This window comes from Protopterus annectens, chromosome 5.part1, assembly GCF_019279795.1.
Source record: "Protopterus annectens isolate FY-2018-M chromosome 5.part1, PAN1.0, whole genome shotgun sequence".
Taxonomy (NCBI): Eukaryota; Metazoa; Chordata; order Ceratodontiformes; family Protopteridae; genus Protopterus; species Protopterus annectens.
In genome coordinates, this window is record NC_056736.1 from 492,308,940 (window position 1) to 492,334,002 (window position 25,063).

At 39.7% G+C, this 25,063-nt stretch overlaps 1 protein-coding gene across 1 annotated transcript in view; it reads left to right on the forward strand.

Moving 5' to 3' along the window:
* LOC122803222 (limbic system associated membrane protein) overlaps positions 1-25,063 on the forward strand; it is a 1,483,743-nt gene that overhangs the window by 1,431,529 nt on the left and 27,151 nt on the right. The window lies entirely within an intron of this gene.

The following is a 25,063-nucleotide window of genomic DNA, read 5'->3' on the forward strand; positions in this document are numbered from 1 at the left end:
CCTTGTATGATGCTATTCTCTGTACATTAACTATGTGTTTCATATATGTACTTCATGTTTAAATTTGTACCACTTTCCTGATTAACAAATGTTAAACATATAACAAGCTGTAAATTCTGAAAATGTTTACACATTACCTGTACTGTGTTTCAATTTGAAACAATCCATAAATCTGTGGGGTCTCATTATTTTCATATGACAGTTATTATATTTTTAGGTGATCACACCATGGACTAATACTGCTTTACTATTCCCTTTATACCCATGATACAGTATCAGTGTACACAGAATTATACCTTCCCTGCTGTTGGAAAACACTTTTGTATCAATTTTGTTTCACTAAAGCAAAAAAAAAAAAAACTTTTTAAGTTTAACCCTATGTCATCACCAACAAAGTTTTAGAAGCAAAGACACAGTGCTGTATAAGTAAATGATAAATGCACTATGGCATCAATAAATCTTAAAAAAAATGTAATCTGCTGCATGAATACAGCAGCTATTTATTTATTTATTTTTATTTATTTAAATTTGTTGACCGGGAGTGTCCGACTGGACGTGGGTCCATTTTCAGCGGAGGACCGGGGAGAAAAGCTCCACAGTAAAATAAACAGACAGTAGTTACACTGGATTACATAGCGATTAACAATTTAACATAGAAATTACTTACAACATATTTACAGATGAAGAACATAGTACATCAGTAGACAACTAGAATCTTTATCTGTGAAGTACATAACAGGCATTAACAAATGTAACAATGAGAAGTTCCTGCTGTATAATAAGTACTAGGCTTATGAGCATCTGAGCTTGCTATCATCAAGGTAGTTAGTGGAGGTGAAAGAAATGTAGTAGTTGGATGGGGTGGATGATATTAGAGTGGGAGTTGCAAGGGCATAGCCAGCATGTTTTTAGGTGCGCTTTTAATAAAGTTTTGAAGTTGGTGCATGATGGTACGGAGGTAATTGTGGGTGGGAGTGAGTTCCATAATTTGGCTATGGCACAAGAGAATAGTGCTTCACCAGCAGAGTTATTGGCTTTAGTGATCTGCAAGTGATTTTTGTTGCTGGATCTTAGTGGTCTGGTGGTGCGATAGGGTTGGAGTAGATTCTGGAGGAATGGGACATTTAGTGGATGGTTTACTAGTTTGTGGGCGAGTGAGAGTTGATACCACTGAAGGAGGTGAGGGAGTTCAAGCCAGCCCAGTTCAGCAAGTGAGAGGCAGTGGTGACTATGGTAGGATGCCCCTGTGGCGAATTTGGCGATTTTGTTGTAGCAGGTCTCTAGCTTGTTTAGATCACATTGCCTTAGGTTGATATATACTGGAGAGGCATAAAGTAGGGTGGAGATAAGGTGGGAATTTGCTATTGAGATCTTTGCTGCTTTGGTGAGAAATTGTTTATTTCTGTATAATGCTCCTAGTTTTTTGTGGACTTTTTTTATGGTCATGGATATGTGGATGTCAAATTTTAGTTTATTGTCTATTTCCACTCCTAGCAATTTGGTGTGTTCAGTTGGGTATATAGTGGTGTTGTCTTTTGCTGTGATGTTAAAGTGAGAGTTGTTTTGAGTATGTTTGGTGGGTTGGAAGATGAGTAGTTTAATTTTGTTTGGGTTGAGTATTAATTGGGCATCGGATAACCATGTTTCAACAGAGGAAAAGTCTTCCTTTGTGACTTTTTGCAGTTTGGGTAGGGACTGGGCTAAGCAGATGATGGTTGAGTCATCTGCGTATTGGATGAGTGTGCCTTGTTTGGTGGCAGAGGCTAGATTATTCGTGTAAACAGAGAAAATTAGGGGTCCAAGGATGGATCCTTGGGGAACCCCTATGGAGACAGGCAGTTGGGGAGATATGTCATTCTGCCATACAATGGATTTTTGGCGGTCAGACAGGTAACTGAAACCAGCTGGTGACTGATTGTGAGAGGGATAGGTTATTGAGGACAGAGATAAGTTGTTTGTGTGGGACCATGTCAAATGCTTTAGATAGGTCTAGGAAAGTAGCAGAGGAGAGATAGCCATTGTTTTTATGCTGAAGGATAGTGTTAGTAAAGGAGAGTAAGGCAGTGGTGGTGCTATGGTTTGGTCGGAAACCATGCTGAGTACTGGAAAGGAGGTTGTTAGTAAGGAGGTAGTGTGAGACCTGAGAGTGTATGCATCTCTCTAGTATTTTGGAGAGTGGAGAGAGTATAGCTATGGGGCGGTAATTGGTTAGTTCTGCAGGAGGTATGCCTTTGTGGAGGGGAATTATATGTGAGACTTTCCACAATTGTGGGAACGTAACTTTCTGACAGAGATCGGTTAATCAAGATGGATATTGGGTAGGCCAGAGCATCAGCTGCGATTTGTAGGTATTCACTTGGGAGGTTGTCTGCTGCTAATTTGGTGGGTTTAAATTTAGTTAAGAGTTTTTTATGTTGGAGGTAGGTACAGGAGAAAAAGAGAAGGCAGTGGGGAGATTACTAGTTGAAGGTGTGGGTTGGAGCGGAGGGGGGTTGTGTTGTTTAGCTAGTGATAGTATGGTTTGGGTGAAGTGGGTGTTGAATGAGGTAGCAATATTTTCTGAGGAGTGAGGGATGTTAGGAGGAGGAGTACTGACTTTACCTGGGTGGAGGATGGAGTTTATGGAGGACCAGAATTGTTTGGGGCTGTGTTGTGAGGAGTCTAGGGCAGACTGGTAGTATTGGAATTTGTCCCGTTTTACTCTATTGCGTAGTTCTAGGAATTTCTGTCTAGCTGCGGGGGTTTTGGTTTTGCGCCAGTGCTCACAGGCTTTATCCCTGTTTTTCATTTCTGACTTAGTGTTTTTCTGTAGCCATGGGGAGGGTTGTGCTTTGATTCTGGAAAATCTTATGGGGGCATGGTAATTAAGGATGTTCAGGAAGGTAGTATTAAAAAATTCAACTGCGTCATCTAGACTGAGGTACTTTAGAGCATGCCAGTTACATTCTTTGAGGGATGAGATGAATGTGAGTGGGTTAAAGTTTATTTTTTTACGTATTTGACGATAGATGACAGGTTTAGCTTGGTACAGGTATTTTTTGAGTAGGAATGTTGGGGAGTGATCACTGAGAATATCTGATAAGCAGCCTGTTATATATGACTGGGGGTTCTTGCTGACTAGTATCCAATCCAGGGTAGTGTGCTTGCTGGAGTTTTTATTTATCCTTGTTGGTGACTGGACTAGTTGGGTGAAGCCATGAAGGTGTACATGATGGGTTGGATTGTTGCCAGAACAGGATTGCCAGTCAATATTGAAATCACCTAAGATGATAGTTTCTTGGGGGAGATGGTGGGACTTTTTGCAGTTTGGGTAGGGACTGGGCTGAGCAGATGATGGTTGAGTCATCTGCGTATTGGATGAGTGTGCCATGTTTGGTGGCAGAGGCTAGATTATTGGTGTAAACAGAGAAAAGTAGGGGTCCAAGGAGTAAAAATAACACATGAACAATCTGAAGCTTGATTTAACTCCCACAGTCCAAATCAGGAAAATAATATTTGAGCAGCTTATACAATCAATAACAGTACATGCTACTAGAGATATAATATATATTACACCGTTTGCTTTGAGAGTGTTGATGGAGAAGTACAGAGAATGTCAGAAGGAGTTTCATTGTGTCTTTGTGGATTTAGAGAAAGCATATGACAGGGTGCCTAGAGAGGAGTTGTGGTATTGTATGAGGAAGTTGGGAGTGTCAGAGAAGTATGTAAGAGTGGTACAGGATATGTATGAGGGTAGTGTGACAGCAGTGAGGTCTGCGGTGGGAGTGATGGATGTATTTAAGGTGGAGGTGGGATTACATCAAGGTTCAGCTCTGAGCCCTTTCTTGTTTGTAATAGTGATGGACAGGTTGACAGACGAGATCAGACAGGAGTCCCCGTGGACTATGATGTTTGCAGATGACATTGTGATCTGTAGTGAGAGTAGGGAACAGGTGGAGGAGACCCTGGAGAGGTGGAGATATGCTCTAGAGAGAAGAGGAATGAAGGTCAGCAGGACTAAGAATATATATGTGTGAATGAGATGGAGGATAGAGGAATGGTGAGGATGCGGGGAGTAGAGGTGGTGAAGGTGGATGAGTTTAAATACTTGGGATCAACAGTTCAGAGTAATGGTGAGTGTGGAAGAGAGGTGAAGAAGAGAGTACAGGCAGGATGGAGTGGGTGGAGAAGAGTGTCAGAAGTGATTTGTGACAGACGAGTACCAGTAAGAGTGAAAAGGAAGGTCTACAAGAGGGTAGTAAGACCAGCTGTGTTATATGGGTTGGAGACAGTGGCATTGACAAAAAGGCAGGAGTCAGAGCTTGGCGTGGCAGAGTTGAAGATGTTAAGATTTGCACTGGGTGTGACAAGGATGGACAGGATTAGGAATAGGTATATTAGAAGGTCAGCCCAGGTTGGAAGGTTTGGAGACAAAGCCAAAGAGGCAAGATTACGTTGGTTTGGACATGTGCTGAGGAGGGATGCAGAGTATATTGGGAAAAAGATGCTAAGGATGAAGCTGCCAGGTAACAGGAAAAGAGGAAGGCCTAAGATAAGGTTTATGGATGTGGTGAGAGAGGACATGCAGGTGGTTGGTGTGACAGAGCAAGATGCAGAGGACAGGAAAAAATGGAAACAGTTGATCTGCTGTGGCGACCCCTGATGGGAGCAGCCGAAAGAAGAAGAAGACACTAATACATATGTACACGTGCGCGCGTGCACTCACACACACACACACACACACACACACACACACACACACACACACATATGCACACTCATATATATATATATATATATATATATATATATATATATATATATATATATCAAAATAAAAATAAAATATATGAATATGGATTTGATGTGTTTCGTTGTATGTTCAGTGCATTGAATGTTGAGGAGGAAAGCTTGTTGCGGGATGCCAATATTTGCTTTGGGGGTTCATTACATAGTGGGGAGTGGGATTTTTCCCTTTTCCCACTGTTTCGTAGGGGTATTTTTAGGATTTTCCAAGTAATAAATGATAGAATAGCAATTTCTTGGTAAAGCCTGGATAGGCTGCTTGTTGTTTTATTAACATGCTGCTTGAGTGGATGTTTGAGATGTCTAGTTGTATAGATTTAGAGATGGTTACTGAAAGAGTCTGACTTTGTATCTGTAGTGATAAATTTGCTAGGTTCTGATACTACACTACAGTCTAATAAGGAGTTTGTGGTTTTGCTATAATGTGTGGGACTATTATTTAGTTGTGTGAAGCTGTATAAGTTCATAGATGTAGGGGAGTTAGAGGTTATGTCCAACCAATTGATATTGACATCATCTAGTAATATTTTTTCATGTGGAATGGTTGTAGCTATCCAGTGTATGATATCTTCCAGTGTAGATGTATTATTGCCAGCACGGATCTAAAGGACAGCAATACATATTTCTTTATACTTGTTTATTTTCAGTAGAGTATTAAGAAGTTGTCCTGAATTTTATTTTGGTATTGGTTATTGGTTTGTTGTAGAGAGAAATGTGACAGTTGTTGGGAAATATTAGTGCAATACCACCACCTTTCCTCTTTATACCATCTTTACAGATGACATTATTGCTGGGGTATAATTTCTGAGGTGTTTAAGCTGTGTTTAAGCCAAGTTTCAGTTATAGCAAAGATTAGTAAGGATATCAGGCTTGTGTTGAGTAATCCAGGCATATAGTTCAGTGGTTTTATTTCTTATGCTTCTAATATTTATGGTTGCAAAGGTTAGATTACCAGGGTCGGGGATTGATCTTTGTGGGGTTAGAGTAGTGTATGAAAAGGAGTTATTTTGATTTTGGTGGTTGTAATAGATTGGACCATGATATGATTACTGCCTCCTCCTAGGAGGATTTTAGTTTATTGGGCTATTATTGACTCATTTTTTAGAGAGTATTTTTCATTTAATTTTATTTTTATTTGAAATGGAGTTAGTCAGAATTTGGGATAAAGGTGAGGAGGATCATTAAATAGGTTTGGTATGATGTGTACAGAGTTTAGACAGGAAGTGTGGATAGGTGGTCAGGACAGAGCTAGAGAGAGGTTGAAAGTTATTTCTTGACTTATGATAGGATGAGAGATGGCTTAGTAGGTAGCAAAGAACAGAAGAGTTGCATGGTTTAGTAAAGGGATCTGTATTTTATTGATGGCAGATATTGAGGAAGTAGGAATCAGGAAGGAGGCAAAGTTACGGGGCTGTATGATATTTACTTGGTGGTGAAGTCTGAAAGCTTGTAAAGGTAGATAGGAAAGAAATATGAAGGACGAGCATTAGGTTGTCCTGGTATGTTCTCTTACATTTCTGAAATGTTAGGAAAAGAGGGGTTTGAAAGGACAGAGTATAAGGATGTAGTCAAGATAGGACATACTGAATCTTTATACTGGGGAAATGCAGAATGGATAGGTACTGTTGGGGAGGGGTTTGTACATGAATGGATATAGTGCAAAGGATTATAGGAGGGAGAAAGGTTGTTGTAAATTATGCTAAATGTTAGATGTTACTCAGGAAATAGGAAAATAGAAACAGGAGTGTTTGTATGACAAAGTTTATAGCTGATGCAGAGCAATTAATAAGGAGCCATAAAGTAGAACAGGTTTTATTTAATTTACTGAATGCAGAAACCAGGAAACCAGGGAGACTAAGTAAGTGGCAGATACAGTGTAATCTACTGGTCAAGAGAAAGGACAGTGGCCTACTTACTGAGTGGTTCTTAAAATATAAGAACTACTCCTTGGGGGAGAATGTCACAGTCCCTTTGCAGGACAAGGCACGCATGCATATACAGGCAGTAATGCCCTTCTTGTCTGCCAATGTACCAAAACACTTGTTCCCCATATTACGTTTCCAGGCTGTTGTTAAAATACCTAAACCAGTACTTGCTTTAATGTAATTTGGTAGTCTGTTTCATGCATCAGTTGTTCTCTCAGAGAACCACTTAGCATATTTCTCATTCCTACAGAATATTTTACACAGGTTGTCTCATGAGTCTCTAGTACTTTTTGATAACCTCAAACATTTCCAGAGATTGTTGTCTCTAAATGCACTATATACCTGAAGAAGATCTCCTAAATATCTGTAATAGACACTGTACAAGTTCAGACATTTTAATCTTTCATAATAACTTAAAGTTTCACATCCATGGACACCGTTGGCATATTTCCTCTGTACTCTTTCCAGTTTACTCATGCTTGTTTTCTTATAAGGTTCCCATATTGTTATTCCATACACAAGTTTGGGTATAATGTAACTAACAAACAATTACTTAATCATTTCTGAATTCCAAGGCTTATAAATCTTTTTTGTACAACCTATAGTTCTATAACTGTCATTAACCAATTGGTTGATATGATTAGAAAAACTCAAAGCTGGATCTACCCATATAGCCAGGTCCTTAAATTAAGTTTCAATCACTGTGTGCCGTATTCAATATTTGCCTTTCAATTTATGTCTCCCAAATCATATATGTTTAGTTTTTGATGTATTTATCAGCATATTATTCTGCTGTGCCTAAATGGTCAATTTAATCAAGTTCTTTTGCAGATATGCCTTATCTGTAACACATGTAATCAGTTTACCCAATACCAGCTCATCTGCAAACAGACTGCAGAATACCTCAGATGAAAATGTTAAGTCTAAATAAACTTGTTTACATTACACAGTGATAGCATTGTCTGTGAAGATGTTTGAGAGTTGGACATTGTGCTGGAGCTTCTACAGTATCAGACTCAGTTGTGGATGAAGTTGACCGCTGGCTCTGAAAGGAGTACAAAGAGAAAAACTATAACTGTAATATTATATAGCGGCAATAAAGTTAATTATTCCACCTGGAGATATAGGATGAACCACATGATTCAGCTTAAGGGAATATGGTTTATTGTAAAAGAAGATAGATGATAAGAAAGATCAAAATTGATGTAGCAGGAGGTATAATGACAGAGAAACCACATAAATTCAGGAGGCAGAGCTGTACAGAGTAAATTATTAAAGCATAACACTATACTGATAAGTCACATATAACACCATCACTTTGCAACCATTCATTGGTTTAACCAGTGCATCAGAAGACTGTTTTTTTATATATTTAACATAACACCTGCAACTGAAAGTTTATACATACTTGTTAAAGAGCACGGGATCAACATACATAAAACTTAGCTGACTTGAATGTAATCGATACTAATGCAACACACTACCAAGGTCTTTTCATTGTTCTACACAGTCTTAGAACAAATAGAAATGTAATAGCATATTTCAAATACCTTCACTGTGAAGGAAGATGGTGATTGAATGCAAGAGGAGACCAAAGTGAGGGGATATTTAGCAATACATTCTACTACAATGACCGTTCCACCCTCAGATCAGTTATTACATAGAGTAACTACAATCAATATATCAATATAATCAATACATGTGCATACATATCTATATTTGTATCTATATCACATATAGATATGTAGATAAATATAATCTATATCACATATAGTTACATAGATAAATATAGATGTGTGTATGTGTGTGTGTGTGTGTGTGTGTGTGTGCATGTGCGTGTGCATTTGTGTCCATCCCAAAAAATAAGTGACAGTTATTTAGATAAGGCCTGAATGTAGAAATATGCAATGCTAGAATTTCTACCTCCTGTACCCTACTATAAACAGCTAGAAAGCATATTGGGATCACGGGTGGATTTCTCTTTCCAGTTGCTCAAGGTGAATGAAAAACTGATGCAGCTGGTTGACATATGGACACATGGCATCTCTAGGGGTGGTAAGACATTCTAAGCATAATCATCAATCTCCCAATTTATGTGGACTTATAAATGAATTATGCTTTACCCTGAGGTGCTCAAACTTTGGAGTAGGCTGCATTAAGCTAGGTGACATGAGGGACTAGTGCACCCAAGAAAACAGTTGGCAGTGTTTCTTAGTGAGTGTTTCATCAGTGTTTTATTTGCAGCATCTCTGACACTGACATAAATATTTCAACGTGTGCCATTTACCTTACTCATGTGTATGATGTATTTCAACAGTTGAGAATATTGATGTCTAGTGTGTTCATAGCTACTATCTTTTTTTATTTGATAAGAAACTTTCAGGTTAAAACAGCAAACAACCTTGGTGTATCTAATTTTGCTCGCTAATAAAGTGATTTTCTGTGGCTAGTCACCAGAACAGTGATGTTTAAAATCAGTCAGAAAACTTTTGGTTTCGAAAAGTATCATCTGCTGCATAGAAAATAGATTGACACTCGTATGATTTTTTTTCTAAGACAAACAGGGCTAGAAGAGGATTGTATTTGACAGACATAGCTATGGTATTTCTTCAAGAAGAATGAAACATATACTCTGTATAGACTTACACTATTTAGTTATGGGAAAAATTCTGAAGAAATAAAGTTTTATTGCTGTACTTTACATAATCAAAACTGCCATGTTGATTTATAATTTAATACTGATATATGATGCTATATCTTTAATTCTAAATAGAATAATCAGAAAAAAACATAATAGTGTTCACACTATTTAGTAATGTTTCAAAAAACTGCCTTTCAGTTTTTAGCAAGGACATGAATCCATAAATCATGCCATAGTCAATAAATTTAATCAGCATAATTTTATTTGGTACAGGGAGTCCATTTTTTTTTCTTTTCACCATATCCAGAGCTAGTTATACAGTCGTTATAAATAAAATGTGCCTTCTATGCTAGAAGCTGTCCATCTCTGCTGTAACTACACATATGCCATTTTTAATCCAGACAAGATTCCGTTTCATGTTACTTGAAATAACTTAATAGTATCATAGCAAAGCAATTATACCCAAGATTGGATGGTTTGCATATATGTTAAAGATGTAATACATAATATATAAGACAGGGGCAATTCGATAATCACATAAAAGGTTTTTAATTTTTATTTCTAATTTACATTTTTTCCTTGAATTGCAAATTCTATAAAATCCTTCATTGATGGTGTCACTTATAGTACCATAGATTAGCTTGCTACTGATGGGGAGAGGGGGTGATAAAGCAAGACGTTTCATTTCAGATTGTTTGTGAAGTTGTACACTTCTCTGGGAGGATGCCGCTGTAGTCAGTAGACCATAAACAAGATGGGCTACAATAACTCCTTTGCCAATTCTTTGCTAGAATAATGAGTAATTGAGTAATTGATTTTATTCCTAGTTTTCTCTGTGTGGAATTGGAATTTGTGGACCTGGTCTAGCCAGATACTAACATATATATTGTTGTAGATTTTTTTTAAATTGTACTATTGTTGAAGTCTTTGATACTGAGGGTTTTTGGAACTATAACTACTTTTTATCATGCACAGAAAATATGATTTTTGTTTTTGTAGATTGAATAAATTTTATGTTCCTTTAATGAAAAAAATGAACAACTAACAACTGTAGCTAGATCATCTGGCATTGTGCACAGTTCTGACGTGGCACCTCCTGCAATCCCAACTTGAGAGAAAAAAGGAATTGGCAAATGTAAAATCTTCTGTAACTATAGCATGCTAATTGCTGCAGTTACTAGAACACACTGAGCTTCTAAGTACTGCATTCTGTACATCCCAAAATCCAATAGATTAACAAATGTTTACAGTTCTGTAAATAAATTGAGTTTTCATACTTGAAAGCAAGCATAAGCTCTAATTGCTCTAAATTGCCACATGGTGGCAGCAAAGACCATCACTATCCTATAAATATTAGTAGAGTAATAATTCTGCAAAAATTCTAAATCATACCATTGTGATACCATCGTAACACCACTGTGATTTTTTTTTTTTAAATGACAGTTGGGAATTGTGTAGTTGCAAACTACATCAGAAAACACAGCTGATCTTTGGGTATCAAGAACTAAAGGCTACAGCAAGAATTGTTATCCTGCTGGGCTTTCAAATCATCCCAAATATATCAAAAAAAGTGTAGTGAATGTTTATAATGGTTACAGAGAATCTAGCAAATGAAATGGTGGGTGCTGTTATATATAAATGTGTGACTTTGCAAATGAGACACATACTTAGTTCCCCTTATAACAGCACTGCCTCTATAGCTAGCCAAACAAGCTAGTGTTTCACATCTTAAACTGTTATGCTAAAGATTTCTGTTTAATGTTAGCAGATGCCTGAGTAATTTGACCTGTTTCTTCTATGTCAACCTGTTCCTATGCATAAAGAAAGTAAGAGTGTTATTTCATTCTTTGCTACCATAAGCTTGGATTCTTCTACAGCCTTTATAATTTCTTGCTGTGTTTTGTGCTAAGCTGTCTCACTCTGTTGTCATGCTTTCATTTTTTTTTATTTAACTACTATAATCACTACTGTATCTCAGACCTCACTAGGATCTCTTAGATATTTTTATATCCACCGACCCACTGTGCTGCTGGTACATATTCCCATCATTAGGTACTTCTCCAGTGTCGCTATTAAATAGCATTTCTTAGAAGAACATCCACATGTTCTATCCCATGTACTGACACTTGTTTGCATCTTTCTTCCTATCTGGCCTAGCTGTTATTCAAATTATGTATAAAACACTACGTGACTTGTAGTTTATACATTTTACTGTCTCTGTGCTGTTGCTTGTATATGATACTTCAATAAATGGCTCTTCCATTCCTAACCCGTTGCAAGACTTTTTACTGGATTTATTTACTCAAGCTAGTTGGTTTGTCTGTCTGTCTGAATGTTTGTATGTTAATCGCAGTTTATAATGCCCTTTTTCTTCCATACATCTCAAATGCTATGATTTAAGCATACCACTATGATTTTGAGCATCAGATTTAGCCTTGTTCATCCAAGATTTATTGACTTTCCTCATAAAATCAGGGCTGTTTAAGGGTGCATATGTTATTGCATAGCTGAACTCAGCATGCATATAACAATTCATATAAAAATTCATCATCAGTAATAATATAGAGTCTGTTGTATGAGAGCCTCCTATTCTGACAAATACAAACCTGCTCCTCTTTTGGACCCTCTGCTATAATTTCTTAAAGGCCAGTGGTATGATTTTTAAAGTTCAGGGGTTTAGATATATATTTTCTTCCCATCTCTTTTAACTTATTACACATTTATGGGAAAAGAAAAAATCTAGCCTGAGATAGGTATAGAGGTATTATCCATTATCTTCATGGGAGATTCACACTAGCGTATAAGAGATAGCTATAAAAGATGAAAAACTTTTATGGTCAAAGTAACAAAGGCTCGAAAAAGAGCAACCTGCCTTGGTAGGACAATCATGAAAACAGCATTACAAATTTATACTAGTACCTTGTTTATTATCTAACTGACTGTATAAAGGGAAATTAGCTCTAGCTTTAGCCTTTTATTAAGGTAAGCCTTCTTTAGACAGGCTTGTCATGTTGTTATTAGATACTTGAATAATGAAAATCAGTTGTTGTTGTTGTTGTGTCTTTCGGCTTTTCCCGGTTAGCGGTCGCTGCAGCAGAACTTTGGTCTGCTAATGATTGGCAGTTGATTTTTACTTGCCGACTTACCAGCCCTGACGCGCAACCTTCAACGAAGGTACGCCCATTCATGCATGTCTCCACGCAGAAGACGCTCTAGCTGAGAATCGACCCGGACAGCGTCTTACTGTGAGGCAACAACGCTACCGCAGCACCACCACCGCAGTAATTGAATAATGAAAATCAGTATCATCTCAAAATGCTTTTGCTTTCTGTTTTGTGAACTTTTATGCTTATGTTCCGTTTGTCTGTCTTCTTAGGCAGCTCACCGACTAATGATGTCACATTCGGTACAGTTGCCCTTCTTCACCGATACAGTACTGGATAAAAGCTTTGCGTAATGAATAACCCTTGTATTTGTCTTCTATGGGAAATGAGTTCTCTTTCAACCTAGGTCCTGTGTGGAGAGGAAGTGTTCATTCTGCACTCGTCTGAAACTTTGTAGTCCTGCTGTAGGTAGATTGGTTGCTGTTTCTCTCATTCCTGGCTTGTCCGAATGCTCTTCTTCCTATTTTATGTTTTCTGCACAGGAAACAAAGAACTACATTATGAAAGTAAGAAACATTCAGGCTTGTATCCTTCAGATGATAGACCTTTCTTGTCTGCATTGCTGCCTCTGTTTTCTACCAAGAACTTGTTTTATGTTGAACAACTCCTTGGCTCAAACCAAGCTAAGGCAAGCAGCCCTCCAACAGTGATCCACTGGGGCAGGGGTGTAGCTAGGATTTTCAAATTTGTACTCACAGCCCTCACACTGCTGCCCCCCTCCCCACAAAGTTAGAGCTTCATATAAATTATTTTCTCTTTTTTTAAGTTGGCACCCACTAACTGTCAAGCAACCCTCCTTGTTGATATGTTAACTCATTTATTCCTTCATATCCAGACTCTCACCTTATGGGGAGGGGGGGTCCTGGATTTTACAGGTAACCGAGAAGTTAGGTAGGATCTGGAGTGGTGCCGTCATCTTAGATGGCCATTTTTTCCCCGTCATCCTAAGCCCTTCTCTTAAATGCTAACATCAGTGTTAGGCTGGGCAGGCAAGGGTAAGTAGCCTGAGTGTGTGGTCTGCCCCAGGTCTATCAAGTTACCATGTTGACTGTTGTCCTCCTTCCCACCTTCCCAATCCAGCTTGGAATCTTTTCAATGAGATCTATCCTTCCCAAGAGAGACACTTAACAATGTCCATCCTGCCCAGGACAGGCATGCTCATCTCCCTTGCCAACCCCATCAAACACATAAATTGCTTAAACTAGGGTCACCTTGGCCACAGTTGGGACTTTTGTGACTTAAACAGAACATACTGGAGAGAGAGATGTGTCCCAGAGATTGCCCCTCATATGGAACAGGCTTCCCATCCATGATAAGCTGAGTTTGTCTATCACCCAGTGTAAGCATAACCTAGACAAGTGGATGGGGAACTGGAAATTTACAGCAGGCCTGGCACCCATATCCCTCATGGGCATAGGTTGCTTAAAAATGTCTGGTCCTCAGTGTCTTATTTGGATACAAGACATCATTATTCTTTCTGGAAAATTGGCTAGGCTTACAAAGACCCTCCTGAGATGTTAGCCTATTAACACTCTGTGAATGTATAAATCTATGAATGTTTTGGTCCCTTGCTCCTAAAATGCGTGGCTTGTTGCCAGTCATCAGGGATTGAAGTCACTAAATAATGACATACATTTGACTTTCTGACTTTACTTCCTTCAGAAAAAAATCCTGTTATTTAAGCAACTTTGTAATTTTTTAAGAGCAATATTTAAAATCTGTTTTTATTTTTGAGCCTTTGTTCCTCCTTTATAGGTTCATAGGTAGGTACTAGGCTATCGGCCCAAGGGCCTGCATAAGCCTAGCCAGCAAGTTTCCATAGCTTACACCACCCAAGAAAGTTATTTTTCTGTGCTACTGTCGAGCAGAGACACAGAAGTGATCCCCAGGGTGTATTTCCTATTTCCCATCCACTCATCAAGATTTTTCTTGAAGAGTGCTAATGAAGAACTTTGCTTGACATAGATGGGTAGCTTGTTCCAGAGTATAGGAAGTCTCTGGGACAGGAATCTATCCCTCCAGCGTGCCCTGTTTATTGTGGTGACAAGGCTTAGGTTCCTAGAGCGTGTAGGTCAGAGGGATTGGGATTTCTTTAGGTGTAGCATGTCCAGCAGCTCTGGGTTTGACATAGCTTTATATGTTAGGCAGAGATCACCTTGGAGTAGGCGATATGCTACGGAGTAAAGCTGGAGTTTTTTGAGACAGTCAGTGTAGGGCATATGTTTGAGGCCAGTAATCCTCTTTGTGAGGTACTTCTGTGGCCTTTCCAGCTGCTGCAGATGTCTTGTGAGGTACATTCCAAAAGGGACGTTGTACTCTATAATGGGTCTAATGAGTGACGAGTAGAGGGGAACAATGACCTCTTTTTTCCAGGATGAGAACCTTTTTATGATAAGGTGTGCCATGTAGAAGGACTTCCTGACTACTGTGGTGATGTGACTATCAAAGGAGAGACTACTGTCCACCTGGGTCCCAAGGTATCTTATCACTCATTCGGTGTTAAGTAGATTGCTGCCTATGTGGTAATTCATGGGTACAGAGTTTTTACCAGAGGGGATGACACTTCACTTTTTGGCATTGAGCTTGAGGCCATGGCTCTGACACCAGGCATCTCTTTCAGTGAGGCCCTTCTGTAGGATGTCCACATCATTTGGGGACTTGACTATGGCTCCTAGTTTGCAGTCATCTGCGAACTTTGTTATTCAAGGCTTTATCTAGATTTCTTGGGGTAAGAGGTCGAGAGGTATGCAAACCTCATTACTACTGCGGCTACCAGTGGTCTGTTGATCTCACTCTCTCTCTCTTTCTCTCTGTCTCTCTCTCTCACACACACACACACACACACACACACACACACACACACACACACACACACACACACACACACACACACACACACACACACACACACACACACACACACAACACACACACACAATTTTTTGTAGTTTTAGTTTTTAATTTTCTATTTTTTTATTTTACACTCACTGCACAGCAAAAGCGCTGCTTAGCAAGCATAAAATAATGGCAGTTGTTATGTTATTTTAAGCCTGAGCTCCACAACAGCTTAATATGCTGCTGTGAAGTGGTGGACTCATTTTTCAGTGGGCATTACCTGTAGATTAACACCCTGCTGGAGAATGTTCATTCTCCAGTCAGGGTACCGATCTACAAGTTGCCTATTCTTTAATGTAATTTACCCTGAGCTAATTGGAGGAAGGGCTCTGAGCCAACTAATCTGTGATATATAACATATGCTTATTTTTATGAGTTATTTATAGCACTTTTATTGTCTGCATGTACTTTTCTAGCTAGTTTCACTGCGTGAAAGTAGAAGCCAAAGAATGCTGTGGAATCTAGGGAAATCCAAATAAATTAAGCTGTCCAAGTAAAGATGCCCAAATGCTGAGGGTATATAAACTTTAATATCATACAAGTGAAAAAAGAAATAGGTAAGCACTTTCACGATTGTTCGCTTCTTCAGACCTAAAACAACTAGATAAAACAAACCTTTAAATAATACACAGAACAGTTAAAAGCAATTAAAAATCAATTAAACAATCAATTAGTGTGCTAAACCCCTCTTCTTAAGTAGTGGTTTTAAAGCAATAACATTGTTAAGACCAGGTTCCACATAAGCCTTAAAATTTACAATCCATTTAAGCTATGCACGTTCAGTATCATTAACAATATTTACTTCTCTTAGACTATTATATATTGTTTGCAATACTGTAAACTTGAAACTATGACCCTTTCCAACCTCAGACACATGTTTTGCTAATGCATTTGTAGTTTTTTTTCATTGCTAATATCATTAAGATGCTGCAGAATCCTTTCTTTGAGCATCCTGTTAGTTTTTCCTATATAGTATGATTCACATTGTCTGCATTTAGCCATGTACACCAGGTTCCTAGTACAGCAGTCAGCATAAAAGTTCAAATTAATAAGTTGCTTGCTTAAGGGATGTATAACAGAACATGTAGTCCAGATGGAACTACAGGCCTTACATGAGCGACAGGCTAAAGTGCCCTTACACTGTGACTCAAGATGTCTATTAGAATTAACATGTTTATAACAGAGGCATTGCTTCAGATTCCAAGCATTTTTAAAACAAAAGCTTGGAGTTAATTCTATATGCTCACAGACAGATGAATCAGTTAACAAGACCGACCAATTTTTCTTTACAATCTCACAAATTTTTATAACTTCTGAAGAGTAAGTCAAACATACTCTATTCTTATTAATAGTAGGTACATTCTCAGCTCCCCTTGATACAATGGAAGAATCTTCAGAATAATATGGTGTAGCAGGTAGCCCATTTTTTCCATTCAGTTCAGTAACTATCTTATCAAACTCATAACCTTTATAACCTCTCAGCAATAAATCTGTTTTTAATGTATTCAGGGCTTCCTTCAACTGAACAGTATCAGTATATAATCTCGTACATCTTAAAATTTGATTCTTAACCACATTTTTACTCACAAAGGGTGGATGCATGCTAGAGTGATATAATAAATTATTCTTCCTACATGGCTTTCTATACTGCTTAGATATATGTCCTATCAAATCCTTACTCACAGTCACATCTAAAAAATCAATAGTATCAATGGAGTAATGCATAGTAAAGGATAGATAGTTAGTAGTAGTTCCTAGCATTTCAACAAAAACTTGCAGTTCATCTTCACCACCATCCCAAATAAAAAAGATATCATCCACAAACCTCTTATAGAACCTAACATGTGCTTTATAAGAATCTTTACAGAAAACACATTCATGTTCCCAGTTAACTAAAACCAGGTTAGCAGACATAATAGCACATGCTGTGCCCATGGCAACACCTAAAGTCTGTAGAAAAAAATTCATATTCAAAGAGAAATACATTATTCTCCAAAATTAGTTCTAATAAGGCACATACCAAGCTGGACTTAGAACTGGAGAAATTGCTCTCTTTCATCAAGATTTGCCTCACTAGTTCAATCCTGTCATCATTAGGAATGACAGTGAAAAGTGATTTCACATCTAATCTGATAAATAGCATACTTCTAATATATTCTCTCTTTAGCCCTTTGGCCCAATTATACATATATTCTAAAAACTGTTTGCTATCCCTTAAGACTGTAGTGAACTTGTCTAGGTGTAAGGTATTAACTAGAAATTTTCTACGATTGTTAAGCATCTGGTTTGGTTTGTTTGTCCTGATTTCCTGCTAAGGAGAGTATCATATAACTTGTTTGCAGTTAAAAGCATTCTCTAGAGTCTCCTTGATCCTTTATCTGTTTAAACATTTCTGCAGTTTTTTTTCTACCTAAGTAGTGTGGGTAGTGTACCATTGTCCATATTCAGGCTTGTGTTTTGGGCCTAGTTGTTTGTTAGTAGAGGCTGTGTGTATGAGCACATGTTCCAGGCCATCATAACTTAGCCAAATCCAGTATAGCATTTCAGTGAGAGTGAATTGTTTATGGTCATTGGCTGATTGGAGTTACCTGGACTACGGCTTGGAGTAAGCACCTCATTGCAGCAGAGAGACAAAAGAGAGACTTTGGAGTGATTAAGTATCATTTTTCTGCATTTTCTTGCTGCCTTTACCTAATTCCACGTAATATGCTGATTTTCTAGAATTTCTGTGATTTAAAAAGCTTGTTTCAGCTACATATTGCATTTATTTTACTGCCTGCACTTTAACAAAGTCATTTTTATGTTTAAATTACCTGTTTAACTGTTGTAGGCTACACACTCAAGTGTGATAGCCATTTATGTGCATTTTTTATTGTATCTGCTTTATTTTCTGAAAAAAATAAAAATAAATAAAAAAAAATATATACTTGTTTTCCCACCTTTCTAAGCTAGTATAGTCCAGTTTTCAGGTTAGTGATGAATTCAGGGCTGTGTTACAAGTTTCTGTGTTTGCCCATACCTTACTTGGATAGAAGGAAGTTGCTCTGTTCACTGTGAGAGAGGGAGCTTTGAGCAGCCTATCTGTCCCTGGAGGAGTGGTTTCAGCCCAGAAATTAGTAGTTTATTGGCCATTTTGGGCTAATTTCTCTGTCTTTCATTTAATTTCCCTGCTATAAAACTCGCATTTGCATGGTTTTGCATGCCGGGCAGCACCAGTTAGATAGGGTATAACTATTCCCGGCTCCACAAAGTCTACTCTTCAATTTTTCCCTTGGACCTCGACAGACTTTCAACTTAAGCACTCAAATCATTCACTTCTCATCCCGGCACTTGCTCAAAACTCATAGCAAGCACTAATAAACCATAGCACTAGACCCCCTATACAGTAGAGAAGGACAAGGCTCTCTATTTCACCTTACCAGCCAGTCAGTAAAACAGTTCACTGTACCTATCCAGGCATGTCCAAAGGGCAGTTTCAGGTGTACTCTCCGGTCCAACTGGTGAATGTGGGCATTTTGAGGCAGTTACGATTGCCTCATGTACACAGACAACCCTCTCCTCATTCCACCAAAACACTAATACATGCAAGAGATGCAATTATACAGCCAAACTGGAGGCTAAGCTCTCAACCCAAGACTCGACCAGGCAGTCAAGAGGAGAAGGGAATTACTTGCATCACACCATCGGTCTCACATAGACCTATGAAACCAAAACTGGCAAAAAACACACATAAATACACAAAACATACTCAGAGGCTCTAAATAAAAATCTGCAAAAGCAACAGAAACCTCCAAAGCAGACATCCAAGCAACCTCTACCCCCCAACACAAACCATGAAACATATACTTCACAAAACCAGTGTTCCATGCAATCACAGCCCTTAAGGCAAAATAAAATTCCCAGCACACTAGTAATAGGTGACTTTATAGTCAGGCACACTGACGTCCCACTCACTAAGCTGAACAAGGAGAAGGTTACTATTAGCTGCCTGTCAGGTGCCAGGATCCGCCACATAACACAAGCACTCAGGTCACTTCAGAACAAGTACAAATATGACTCTGTCATTGTCCATGTTGGTATGAATGACCTGAGCCGTACCTTCCTGGACTACATGAAAAGAGAAATGGAGGAGCTCTCTTATCACATAGCCCAGGCTGGTTTGACCCTGACCCTGAGTAGCATCCTGCCCTCATCAAGAATGATAACACAGTATAGAGAAAAAAATTATCAATTTCAACAATTGGCTAAGCTTTGGTGTCATTCAAAGGGGATCCAGTGTCTGTCAGCCTGGGGTGACATGCTCGACAAGCCACTCTGCTTCGCTAGAGACGGCTTGCACCTGTCTCCCTTAGGCTTTTGAATACTGGCCAAGGCCCTTGCCACCCCCATATTGCTTTTTTAGGCAACGCTCAAAAGACAAACCCACCACCATAAATAGCACAAGTAACAACAAAACTGAGGGTAATGCTACTCAATGCCAGATGTCTAAACCTCAAAATGCATGCACTCGAGGCACTCCTCATTATAGAGAAAATTGATATATTTGCAGTAACAGAAACCTGGTTTAAGGCTGCAGAGAGCACCCCAGCACTACCAGGCTACAACTCATACCATACATTTCAGCCACAAAACCCGGACCAAAATACAAAAGGCGGGGGAGTATCCATATTCATCAAGGATACCCACACCTCCAGGTTAGTGGCACAGCACGATGCTTCAGAGATCATCCATGTGCAACTAACAACAGGAAAAACTGCTATTCAAATTATAGCTTACTACAGATCACTCACCATGTCCCAGGACCCCCACTCCGGATTCCTGGAAACACTGGGAAACATAAAGGTCCTACCAAACACCCTGATATTGGGTGATTTCAATTACCCAAACATTAACTGGGAGAACTACTCAAGTACAAATTCCCTTGCCCAACATTTCCTAGAATTTATAAACTCAAATGCCCTGGATCAACTGGTCAACACCCCCATCAGAGTTGATAACATATTGGACCTGGTCATCACCAACATGGGTGACCGGTGTTCCACAACGGACGTCAACTCCTCGTTTGTTAGATCTGACCATAAACTAATCACTCTGGATATCCACATTCCGCCACCACCCCCGGTCAAAGAAACCACCATGAAAAACTTTTCAAAAGCAAACTTCACATTACTTAAGACCAAGGTGGGAAGTTTCAAAGACCCCATGCTAAAGGATAATGATGTCCAAGCTGCAAAATCCTTTACTAATGCACTCTACGGGCACCTACAAAAATGCATGGATCGTGCTATTCCAAACAAATCCAAGACTCACTCCTCCAACAAAAGGAAACCAGTCTGGTGGACCCCTTCCATAAACAAGCTATACAATAGAAGGAGGAAACTAGTACAGAAAAGAGTAAAATCCCAAGAAGGGAAGACATCTCTGATCAGTATCAGCAAGAAACTACATTCCCTCATAAAATTATCCAAGGCTAGCTTCAAAAGAAAAATTGCCATGGACTCCAAAGATAACCACAAGGCATTCTTTAGCTATGTCAAGAATCTAAGTGGCAATTCTCAGATCTGCTCGGAGTTAGTGCAGAATGGCACAAAATACACTGAACCGACCAATATAGCCAACATCCTGCCAGACAGCTTCAGTGCAAACTTCACCCCACTCTCACCCCCAAAAGGGCCCATAACTATACCAGAAGAATGTAGTGCCCCTAAAATCACAGACACTCAGGTTAAAACAGCCCTCTCCAAAGCCAAAAACACAGCATCAATAGGACCAGATGGTGTCCCAGGCTGCGTTCTACATGAGCTCAAAGATGAACTAACCCCTCACTGGGATGACATGATCGACAAACCATGATGCTTTGCCAGAGATGGCCTGCATCTGTCGCCCTTGGGATTCCGGACACTGGCTAAGCCTCTCCACAGGCTATGTGCCCACAGAGTGGCGCACAGCAATGGTTATTCCACTCCACAAAGGTGGAGCCACAATGGTCTCCGGGACTATCGCCCTGTAAGCCTGACTAGGTTGGCCTACAAAGCTATGGAGCGCATCATCGTGGATCTCATTAACAGAGACATTAGGAACCTTCAAACACTGGACCCTACCCAGTTCAGCTTTGTTAAGGGCAGATCATGCCTCCTAAACCTGGTGGACTTCTTAGAGACAGTGACTAAAGCTATAGACGAGGGAAAGGTGATCCACACAGCCTGCCTAGACCTCACAAAGACCTTTGACACCATTTCCCACTCAGGTATTATAGACAAGCTCACCAGCCTGACAATAAACCCCTACGTCACAAGATGAGTTGCCAACTGGTTCATGGACAGAACCCACATGGTAAGAGTTGCGGGAGCTAGGTCTGACTCTAAACTGGTTACAAGTGGCATTCCCCAAGGCTCAGTCCTAGGACCTTTCCTGTTCGGCATATACTTCTCAGAGGTACAGGCAAGCACAGGAGGACTATGGCTCACCAAGTTCGCAGACAACTGCAAACTAGGGGCTATAATTGACTCTCCAGCTGATGCAGACATCCTCCAAAAGGGTCTCACTGAAACAGATACCTGGTGTCAAAACCATAGCCTCAAGCTAAATGCCAAAAAGCGCATAGTCATCCCCTTTGGAAAAAACAAAAGTACCCACAAACTATCACATAGGTGGTAGCCCCCTAAATACGGAAGATGTAATAAGGGATTTGGGGACCCAAGTAGATAGTAACCTCTCCTTTCATAATCACATTGCCAAAGTGGTTAGAAAATCCTTCTGTGTGTCCCACCTAATCACAAAAGGGTTTGCATCCAGATCGAAAGAGGTCATTGGGCCCCTCTACACATCACTCATCAGACCCATCATAGAGTACAATGCCCCATTTGGGATGTACCTTACAAGACACCTGCAACAACTGGAAAGACCACAGAAGTACATCACCAAGAGGATCACTGGACTCAAGCAGATGCCCTATGCAGCTCGACTGAAGAAACTCCAGCTGTACTCTGTTGCATACCACCTACTCAGAGGTGATATCTGCCTGACATACAAAGGCCATATCCAACATAGAACTGATGGACATGCTCCACCTAAAGAAAACCATATCCCCTCGAGCCACATGCTCCAGGGATCTAAACCTCACCACAACAATAAATAGTATGTGCTGGAGTGATAGATTTCTGTCCCAGGGACTTCACATGCTCTGGAACAAGATTCCAATCTACATTAGGCGGAGCTCCTCGCTAACTCTCTTCAAGAGAAACCTTGACGAGTCAATGGGAAACAGAAATTTACCCCAGGGATCACTTCAATGACTCTGCTGGACAGGGGCACAGGGAGCTACTCTAAGGGGGTGGCGAAAGCCAACACATTCCGGCTAGGCTTATAAATGCCTTCGGGCAGATAACATAGTACCTACCTATGAACCTATGGTTCTTTCAAGATTTTTTTAAGTTGTTTCAGGTTTCAACTTTGTTACTTAAGAAGTTAACCTGTGAGTGCCTCTGCCATTTCACACTGAGCTAATCGGAGGAAGGGCTCTGAGCCAAATAATCTGTGATATATAACATTAAGTATAATTTTTTTTTGCTTATATTTATGAGTTATTTATAGCACTTTTATTGTCTGCATATACTTTTCTAGCTAGTTTCACTGTGTATGAGGTATTAACTAGAAATTTTCTACAATTCTTAGGCATCTGGTTGGGTTTGTTTGTTCTGGTGGCTTTGCAGTTGCCCCTACTGTAAATTTGATCTGGGACACTCCTCCTAGTCTAGTGTCATTATCTCATTCTACCTTATCCAGGGAGAACATTTGAGAAGGCCAACACAGTTAGTTTCTGCTCCTCCTTTCCCTTTTCCACTTTACAAAAATATATATATATATATATATTTCTAAGCTTGTTTCCTGCCTTTCCTGTATGTTGTCTAGTCCAGATACAGATTTGCTGTATCCTGGACTATTTGTAAGCTTCTTAGCCCCAAGCCTTTCGGTGTTGGAGGGAAGCCTTCTAGCTTAATTTTGTTTCTTAGACCGAGCCAGTTTTTTAGTTTCATCACTCAAATCTGTTTCTTTGAGCTCAGCACTTGTCCAGAACTCATTGTAAGCACTAAATAAGCTACAAACTACAGCACTCAACTTTCCTCAATTTTCTAGAGGAAAACAGTTTTTAGTACTTAATAAATAAGCACCTATCCAGGCATGTCTAAGGGTCAGCTCCCGGTGTTTGCTCCTGTCTACCTGATGAATCTGGGCATCTTGGGGTGATGCAGCAATTGCCTTATGTACAGAGACAACCCTCTCCTCCTACCACCCAACACTACAACCTGTGAGAGATGCACTTATATAGCCAAACTGGAAGCAAAGCTCTCTTCACCCAAGACTGGACTAGACAGTCAAGAGGAGAAGTTAAACACCTGCACCACACCACACTCATCACATAGTCCCCCAAAACCTATACCACTAAAACACACACATAGAAACACAAAACACACACCTACATTCATGGAGGCTCTCAATAAAAATCTACCCAAGCAACAGGGAACTCCAAAGCAGAAATGCAAGCAACATGCTCCCCTTAACACAACCCAAATGACACATAGCCCACAAACTCAGTGTGCCACTCAACCACAGACCATAAGGCATAACAACGTACCCAACACTCTAGTCATAGGTGACTCTATAGTCAGGCACACTGATGTTCCACTCACCAGGCTAAAAAAGAAGAAAGATACTGTCAGCTGCCTGTCAGGTGCCAGGATCCACCACATAACGCACACACTCAGGTCACTCCACAAGTACAGATATGACTCTGTCATTGTCCATGTTGGTGTGAATGACCAGAGACATACCTCCCTGGACTACATGAAAAGAGAGATGGAGGAGCTGTCCAATTTTGTAGTCCAGGCAGGTATGTCCCTAGCCCTGAGTAGTATCCTGCCATCACCCAGAATGATACCACAGTACAAGGACAAAATGATTGACTTTAACACTTGGCTAAGCTTCTGGTGTCATTCTAAGAAGATCCAGATGGCCTGCACCTGTTGCCCTTGGGATTCCGGACGCTGGCTAAGGCTCTTGCCACCCCTATAGTGCCTTTTTTAGGCAAGGTTCAAATGACAAATTCACTACCATAACAAGTACAAGCAAGCAAAGTCTGAGGGTAATGCTACTCAATGCTAGAAGTCTAAACCTCAAAATGCATTCACTCAAGGCACTTCTTAAAATGGAGAACATTGACATCTGTGCAGTGGCTGAGACCTGGTTCAAGGCTCCAGAGAGCACCCCTGCATTACCAGGCTATAATTCATACCACACCTTTCGGACACCTAACCTGGACCAAAACACTAAAGGTGGAGGCATGTCCATATTCATTAAGGATATCCACACCTCCAGGCTAGTTGCTCAGCATAATGCATCTGAGATTATCCAAGTGCAACTAACTCTGGGCAAGACCACAATCCAAATTGTAGCTTGCTACAGATCCCCCACCATGCCCCAGGATTCCAACTCCTCATTTCTTGATACACTGGAAAATATTAGGGTACAACCAAACACCCTAATAATGGGTGATTTCAACTACCCCACCATTAACTGGGAAAACTACTCATGTACCAACTCTTGTGCTCAACGTTTTCTGGAATTCATAAATTCCAACACCTTGGATCAACTTA